This window comes from Lactuca virosa, chromosome 6, assembly GCF_052849685.1.
Source record: "Lactuca virosa cultivar CGN04683 chromosome 6, Lactuca_virosa_CGN04683_v6, whole genome shotgun sequence".
Classification (NCBI taxonomy): domain Eukaryota; kingdom Viridiplantae; phylum Streptophyta; class Magnoliopsida; order Asterales; family Asteraceae; genus Lactuca; species Lactuca virosa.
Window position 1 is genome coordinate 98,620,982 of NC_136431.1, and position 8,935 is coordinate 98,629,916.

Genomic DNA, 8,935 nt, shown 5'->3' on the forward strand with positions numbered 1-8,935 from the left:
TGTGACAGTTGTTCCTCACATCGTGAGAACTGGGTACCAGAACCACCTTTTTCTTCAATCTTCATTCCTCTTGGTTTTGGATCTGGTTGCTTCAAGGCTCCATCATTGATCACTTTAGGCTCTGAATGAGGGTGTTCTTCAGTGGATATAGCCATGACATGAGGTTGCGGTTTTTAATCGAGAACTTTAGGTGGTAATCTTTCGTTAAATAGTGTAGTTAATTTCCTAATTTGAGTCTCAATGTTTTTATGGAAGCCTGATGATTTCTCATGGGGACATTAGATGCATCGTGTCGTTTTTTCAGAAGCCTCCATGAACCTATTAAGCATTGACTAAAAGTCCATATTCTTCTTGGGTGGTGGTTGTTCTTTTTGGTAGTAGCATCGTCCAGTTTGCCTATACTTTTCCTCTTTTTGCTTCTTGTATTCTTCATAAGGCAACCATTCTTTCTTTGGTTTTCTCCAGTCTTCGTCAAATCGATCTCCGCTAGAATAACAAACTTGAACCTTTCTATTCCCGTTTTCATCAAAATCACAATCCTTTTTCAAGTGTGGCCCATTGCAATTTTCACAACCCACGCGTATTGCAAATATAAATTGATCCATCTTCGTCATTCACCGATCCATGGTCTCTAATTTTTCCAAGACTGTTGCCATGTCATTTGAAGTTGCATTCGTCATACCCCTTGCTACGTCTTGTCGAGGGTTGTGGTATTCTCTTGAATGCTTTGGAAAATCTCCTATTAGCTCTTTAAATGTAGCGGGATTCTTTTTTGTGAGTGGTCCTTGAGAATCGAGGAGTTGCCTACTTGTTACGTTTACCCCATCGTAGAAGATCAAGACTTCTTGTTGTACATTAAGATCATTATGGGGACAATTTCTTAGTAACCCCATATAGCACTCCCATGCTTCATACAATGATTCTCCCACTTGTTGCTCAAAATTAGTAATAGCCTTCTTAATTTTTGCAACCTTTGTTGGTGGGAAAAATTGTTGTATGAATTCTTCGCGCACTTGTGCCCATGTTGTGATCGTTCCCGGTGGAAGTGCCTTCAACCAATCTTTTGCTGCTCCATTAAACGTAACCGGAAGCATTCTCAACAACACAGTTTCTCATGGAACATTTGGAATATTAAAATAATCGGAGATGTCATTGACTTCATCGATGTGCTTGTAAGCGTCTTCATGGTCTTTCCCATAAAATGTAATATATTTTAGCGCGGAAAGGATGTGTCCCTTGAGTTCGAAATTGGTGGTGGCGGGATTTACGGGTTGCAAGAGGCCCAAATCGGTGTCATCACGAATTCGCTTCTTGTATGCCTTCATAGTCATGCCGGAAATGTATGCCATGTTGTCTTTTGGCTTGCTTTTTGGGTTTGCTTTCCTGTTCTGATTCTGTTTCGGGCTCTTAATCGACTTCCTTTTTGTTTGGAGTCTTCTCAAAGCTTTCGAACTTGCTTTCGTTTACTGACTTGTTGCTTGATTCTCCAACATGTTTGTCCATATTTTTATGAAATGTTGACTCCGGATCTTCAAATGGTGGTGTCAGTGATATCTTTGATCTGCGGGTCATATACTACTGAAACAAAACAAACAAAAATGTAAAAACGAACTAAAAATAAAATAAAACTGAGATTGCATTTCTCACGTCGTGAGAGTGTATGCTCACGTCGTGAGTTCTGAAATGCAGAAACATTTAACTAATGTAGAAAATTAACTTTTTGCGGGTTATACCCCACAAAAAAGATCAATTAACCTAAAGCAATTAAGCTAACAACTAAAATAACAATTCCTCGGCAACGGCGCCAAAAAATTTGATGCAGACAAATTATACCTATCTAGTTTTAAATTTCTAAAACTAATTTCTTATCTACTAATGCACCTATAGGCAGTGTACCCATTCGATTTATAGTATAGTAAAGTAAGTTGGGTATCGAACACAATGAACGGATTTAGTTTACTAAAATAATTACTAAAAATTAATCTGTAAGCAATAATTAAAGAAGGGGTTTTATCTGGTTTTGCAAGTTTAGATAAACTTAAAATTAAACAGATACTTTAACTATGAACGGTTGTTATCAAGATATTAAAAACACTTTCGTTTAGTTTCGAATCCACCTTTTTCCTATGGTTAGTTCTTATTTATGGATTAATAAAGTTGGTTATTAAAATATATATTATTAGCAATCTTGATTAAATCTCCTAATATTTTCATCAATTCATGAACTACCATGTAATGATCACACACAAGCGAACACAAAATTGACTATTACAAATTAGTGAGTTATGTAAGATTTATCTAAACACAATTATGATCAATTTATGTTCTCTGACATAGATAAACTTGATGTCTTTATTACCTAATTTAATATTTGGTGAATCCTAGCTCTAATAGTTTAATGTTCATAAGCTGCTAGGTGATCAAGTTCATGCAATATAAATTGATCATTCAATTACACTTAACCTGAATATAAGCAACAAAGATTAAAGATTTAACATGCTAGGTATCAAAATCAAACACAAACTAAATCCAACTTCATATAATCCAATGAATAAGAAACTAACTCATAGTTTGAGGTTTCATTTAACTAAACGAAAGTCTACTAATTTAGCTACTCATGGCAGAAAGTAAACACACAAAATCATAAAAATTCCTCATGATTGAATTAATGCAAACCGAATGCAATGTGTGTTCTTCAAATCTTTAAATGTTTTCTCTTCCAAAGGGTTGTTTTTCGCTCTTCTCTGGCTTCTGATTTTGATTATCGCTCAAAAAAATCAGATCCGACCTCTCAAAATCGATATATAAAGGAGTATTTATAGCTTCCATGAAATCATAGCTCGCGTCGTGAGCATTAAGGTCTCATTTCGTGAGCTCAGTAGAAATCGTGTATGGCAAGGAATTTGGATTTCACGCATCCATCTTCTAGAATCTTTGCTCCTCACGTCGTGAGGTTATAAGGCTCGCGTCGTGAGCTTCATCCTTGCACAAAACATTGGGAATTCCCTAATAAACAAGTCGTGTTACTCTATTTCCACACCGTGGGGAGTGTATTTGCTAAATTCTTCTTCCTTTCAAGCTCCATTAAGCTCCCGGTTCTGCTATAGTCCTTCCAAGTTCCAATATTTGTCACTTCTGGTCCTTTTTCTTCAAGAATGTCCTATTTGGCTGCAAAATGTAATTTAACTAAATAAGTATCAAATATCTTTCTAATTAACCAAAATATAACTTAAAATGTATTAAAATAATGCCTAAAAATATGTATAAATATGGCAATATCATTTGAACTATTGAGTTTGAGAATGAATGAAATCACTATGGCTTAGTGGATTTCTAATGAGAAGTAAGAGTTGATGGCATATTTGAAATATATGTTTGCATTACAACATATGAATGTCTGATGAATTTAATTTATATGCTCTTTTCTTATAATTATATATGGTTGTAACTTCTCGAAACTTTGAAGTATATCATTCTAATATGAAACCGAAACTTCTAAACATAATTATAGAAGTATAAATCTACATGGAACTGCCAAACAATTATCTTACCCGAGGGAAAGCAACAACATGTGTAAGTAGTAAAGTCATTATATGATTAAAGCAAGCTTTGGAACAACATGTATAAAAGTTTGAATATGTCATTCAAGATCAATGAATGTGATGAAATGGATCCATATAAATGTAATTGTAAAGTGTTATTCTATTTTATAGCATAGTAGGATCCTTGAGATATGATGCCTTAAGAATTTTACATGTAGATGGTTAAAGCAATAAATTGCATGGAAAATACGATATCTGAAAGGAAACTCATGTCTAATATATTCATAATTACATTTGGCCAATGTTATGTGAATTCACAAATACATGGATTGCATATACTTATCGTATTATGTTGACACAATTATGCATATTAGTGGTAACTATGGTGTAGTAATAACCATATTGATAATGGTCAACATTTATTGGAAAATATAAGAGAGCAAATTTACAAGTTTATTCAAGGTTGGACAATGAATAAAAGGGCTTTGTAAGTTCTTAGGGAACGTCCCATGATAAACCAAGTTTTAAATTGGCTTGATTTTATGGGTGTTACAAGTTGGTATCAGAGCCTTGGTTTGAGTGAATTGGAGGAAACACTCGTGTATCTATTGTATCAAACTAAGGACAAGATTTTAAAATGATTTTTCAAATGGTTTTCAAAATACTAAAGGAGGATGCAAGTGTACGATCAGCCGGAGCCAGTAAGTAGATGCCAAAATAACTTACACATTATTTGATTTTTGTGATATGTTAGAACAACATGCTAGTACTAGGCTAGGGATCTTCAGGATTTGCATGATTATATGATGCCTGATATCCTAGGGTTATCCTTATATCAAATTGACATCATTACTGTAGTTGCTTAGTGTATGCATCACGACTGTACATAATTAAGATCTTATAGCCTGAGAATGTTTGGTTTGGCCTTATTTCCTGTTCTTGTCTAATGAAGGGCTTAGGTTAGGATCATGTATTCGAAAGTCTATAGGATCCAAAGTTATGTGTGGCTAGCATACACAAGTGCTGCAGGGTTGGTGGAAGTTTCATGGATGGGTTGTGCGAGGTCGGTAGGCCAGTTATGAGATATTTAGCCTTCCTCTAGGAGTGAGGATTGAGCATTCGCCATGTTTATGTATATTGTTAGGGCGTTGTGATGATACTTGAGACAAATATGGGTAGGTGTGGAAGGTAGTATGGGCCCGTACTACTGAAAGCACAGGACCCATACGCGTGTCAAGGAAGTCACAACCCCTAAGGCTTTGTTGGGAGTTGGTTCCCAGATTATTATATGGAATGTTTGATATCTTCTTGGTGTATTTTCAGCATGGTGGTTACTAGACGGTTTGTAACAGGATCCGGATCAGGATCAGGAGATGGCGGTCAGGAGGGACCGGCAGCGCCCGAGGTCATTGGTCAGATGAGGTCGGATGAGTTGGACGCCAAGATTCAAGAGATCCTGCATGATGAGGTTGCTACTCTGTTCTTGGCACAACTGCCGTAGATGTTTGGGTCTATTAAGACCACCATGGTTGAGTACTTTGATGAGCGTTATGCAGCCATTACTGAGACGGATGTCGCAGCAGCTGTAACGGCGGCATGAGGAAGAGCTAGTCGGGCTTTTCAGTACCGGGAATTCGATAACACGAAGCCCCCGACTTTTGATGGAGTACAGGACCCGATTGTAGCCATGAGGTGGCTGTCCGATATGGAGGGGTGTTTCTTCACGTGCTCATGTCCTGCTGACCAGAAGGTCAGATGTGCCCTGAACCTGCTGAGGTCCGGGGCAAAGGAATGGTCGAGGTTGATGATGATGGGTTTTGAGCATTCTAACACTCCTAAGTGTACATGCAACCCTAAATACCTTGGATCTATGTTTTCTCTATTATACATGCAAATATGATTATCCAAGGTATTATCCTAACTAGCATACCAAAACATTGATACTAGGATAATAAAATAGATAGAATATATACCTTGTTGTTGTTGCTTGACTCCATGAAGCTTGAGAGCCTAGTGCCCCAAGTGTGACACCTCAAATGGTTCACACAACATCATGAAATCTTGGAATAACCATGAGAAGAAGACATACATGTTCAAATCGGCTAGGCCTCAAAATATGTATCACTAGTGCCAATTTCTTGAACTAAAGGGGTTCTTATATAGTGTGGCTATTAGGGTTACACCATGTAACTCATGACTTTACCCATTCCTTATGCTCCATGGGTTTTAACCTCCATGGAGTATCCATGGATCACCACATGGGTTAAACCCAACATAAATGAATCTTGGATCATAAGCCCACATATATAAGAATGAATGATTTACACAATCAATCCCCATATATTTAATTAGTCTCTTTTTGATCACTAAATTAAGTCCAAATTAATTCTTGATCAATACTAATTAAATAACATGATTTCATATTAATATATTAGAACTTATAATATATTAATATGTCACAAAATGTATTTTCCTCATAAACGGTCTATCCAAATGTTCCGATGCCATGCAACCCAAATGGACCATGCCGAGTCGGGTCAAGTACATACCAATTATAGTTATGGACTTAGACACTAATCCAACAGTCTACCACTTGGATAAGTCTAAAACTATTATTGCGTATGACTTCAGGAACCAACTGGCAATCGTAGCTCTCAAAAGCCGCTGTCGAACTCTGACCTTGTAGATGAACTCTGACCTTTGTCAATGACTTGTACATTAGATAAGGGATCATATATTTCTCCATTCTAGATATCATATGGACTGAGACATGGATTATAATCATTCTCTCTGTCCATTTGTTGTTTCCCGATTTCTGATTTATGACGATTGACTAATTGAACAAATCAAATCAGTCCAGGCCCGGCCGAGCACTTACATTTGTCATCACCAAATCATCGAGGGGCCCACATATATCGCTTTTATCCCGAAGGTAAAAGGAATGGATAAACTTCGACTCATATGGCTTGTTCTACTACTTGTTGAATCATACACAAAGGCACGTTTTATAACACCGAGTTACCGAATGCGTTTTCGTGCAATCAATGTACAACCAACTCATAGTAACAACTCATATCTCTAGGTTTGAAGAATATAAGATATTATCGTCTCATGATCACTCGTGATAAAATCCATGAAGTGATTCCAATGAGCGCGGGTTGAATCCAATACTCAGAACTTATGAGCACTCATGAGTGTTGTAGCCCCTTGTCCAACATCTTAGACCTCTACAAGCCAACCCATGACAGTCTTAATTCATATCTACTTCCAACATATGACCGACTGTGGATAGTTTGAATAACTTAGTCAATCAGGAAGAACGACCTAGTTATTCTGGAAGTCAAAACATGCAAAATGAAACACAATAATAATAGAATCTAATATGGTATCAAAACCTATGAACATAAATAAAACACCTTTTATTTATCACCATATGATTACACATTATTCATTGTATACTGTTTCAACTATCAACTTTATTCTTGAATTTAAAACAATAGTTGTCCCATGCTCCAAGCATGTACACTATGTTTTCTAAACACTGGTCATGCCATACACCAAGTATGCATACTATGTTTGTCTATGATCTTCACTTTGTGAATTAGATCAATTGAACATAACTCCAATGATCCTCTTTCACAGTCCCAAATCCTTACTGCAAATGCAAGAATTCCAAATTCATGCCATTTACTGAAATCTGTTAGATTCTAAACTTATATGCATTGATCCTCCTGTAATGATTATGCACAGAGTCAGAAAGACTTGACAACAACCATTACAGAGCATTCCAAGGAGATCAACTCCTTGGAAACATCCTTCTTGCATTAAGTTTCCTAATCTTACACAGATTGAATAATTTCCAACTTTGAAACATTTCCATATTCCATTTTGACTATCACTTCTGAACAAGAGTTGCCTCCTTACAGATTATGTCAATATGGTCCTTCCAGAATTAACACTATACTTCCAACTGTCCTTGAGCAACCAATCTTTGGTAAACCTTAGATTGTCCTTGACAATTGCTTAATCCTTTTAGTCATATCCAGTTCTAGACCTTTTCCCTTCTTAATGCCCCAGGCATTTGGAAAATTTTAGAAAGGATAAATATAGCACATGTAATCGATCCTATATCCGAAGCATATGGGGCACGAGTCATGATGTCTCACATAAAGACTAAACCAGTCTTTTGCTATAACATTTCCATTTCTATTTGCCAAGTTCTCATAATTCAGATTATGAAAAGGGATGCCGTAATCATAATCGAATTTTAGAACGCAAATAATGGACCCGTATATAGAATTTCCTTATGTTGAGTCATTCCAACATGAAATTCATATATATATCCTTGACTAAATACGACTTAAAACCTCAATCTAAGCTTTTAGAATTGAAATGAAGTATAATTTCCTCTCCCTTAATTATAGCAAAACAACTTTTTCAACCCCTGCAGCCTCACGAATTGAAACTTTTGTTTTCTATAATTAACATTGCTAACTTGCAATCTTTATCATAATTATCATGCTCCCACTAACATGATGATTATTAGCATAACACTCATGCTCCCACTAGCTTTGACATGTAATCAGAAATCAGCTGGACTTCTAGAAATCAATACTTTATTGACTTTCTTACCAAAGTTCATATTTCTGATACTAGATTGCTTTGATAAAACTTTATCAATATCATACACCTTATCTTAGATAGCTCACAGGTGTGTCTAAACAATTTTAAGAATTATGAAAAGGGATGCCGTAATCATAGTCTCGATTGTTTAGACCTTTACCACTTCTCACAAGTCCATGTCAGTGTGCTGGTTAACCACACACGCTCCACTAACGACTTTGAGAATGCAAATATCACAATTGCTATCTAGCTAAAATCTACTTAGTGAAAGTGTTTCCTCACCATCATTTTCATGAATTGGAGAGAAACCTTATGACACTTAGATTTTATGGTGTATGAGTTCCTATCCATATGAATTTTGTCAAAACCATAATCACAAGACAAGGTTACTGACAAATCCACACTTATATGGATTAAACTTGTGCAATCTTAAATTCTTGTCATTTGGAAGCTCAAGGGCCTGCCATTGCTTCCAAGTAGCTGTGCAACCAATTGAGAACTCTCAAAACTCCTATGCAAAGCCAACTTGAATAGGCACAGACATGTCGACACGATAGGTTATAAACCTCAAGTCGTGTGCTAGTGAAGAACTTCAGGTTTTATTCTTGATTAGTTCTTGAGACTTTCAAGACCTTTAAGACTCCCACTGTCCTCTTGACATATAAGACTTTCTTGTCAGATATTCAAGAGATAGTGTGGATTCTAATCAAGACAAACACTTCACACAATTGGCCTTAGTTGGTCTTTGTTTTATCCAAAACATCACAACT

General features: G+C 36.3%; 1 non-coding gene across 1 annotated transcript; it reads left to right on the plus strand.

Moving 5' to 3' along the window:
* Window positions 1–858: 858 nt before the first annotated feature.
* On the plus strand, window positions 859–965 carry LOC145123022 (small nucleolar RNA R71). Its single transcript, XR_013714902.1, has one exon. It is a non-coding gene; the product is annotated as a small nucleolar RNA R71 (small nucleolar RNA).
* The last annotated feature ends 7,970 nt before the right edge of the window (window positions 966–8,935 follow it).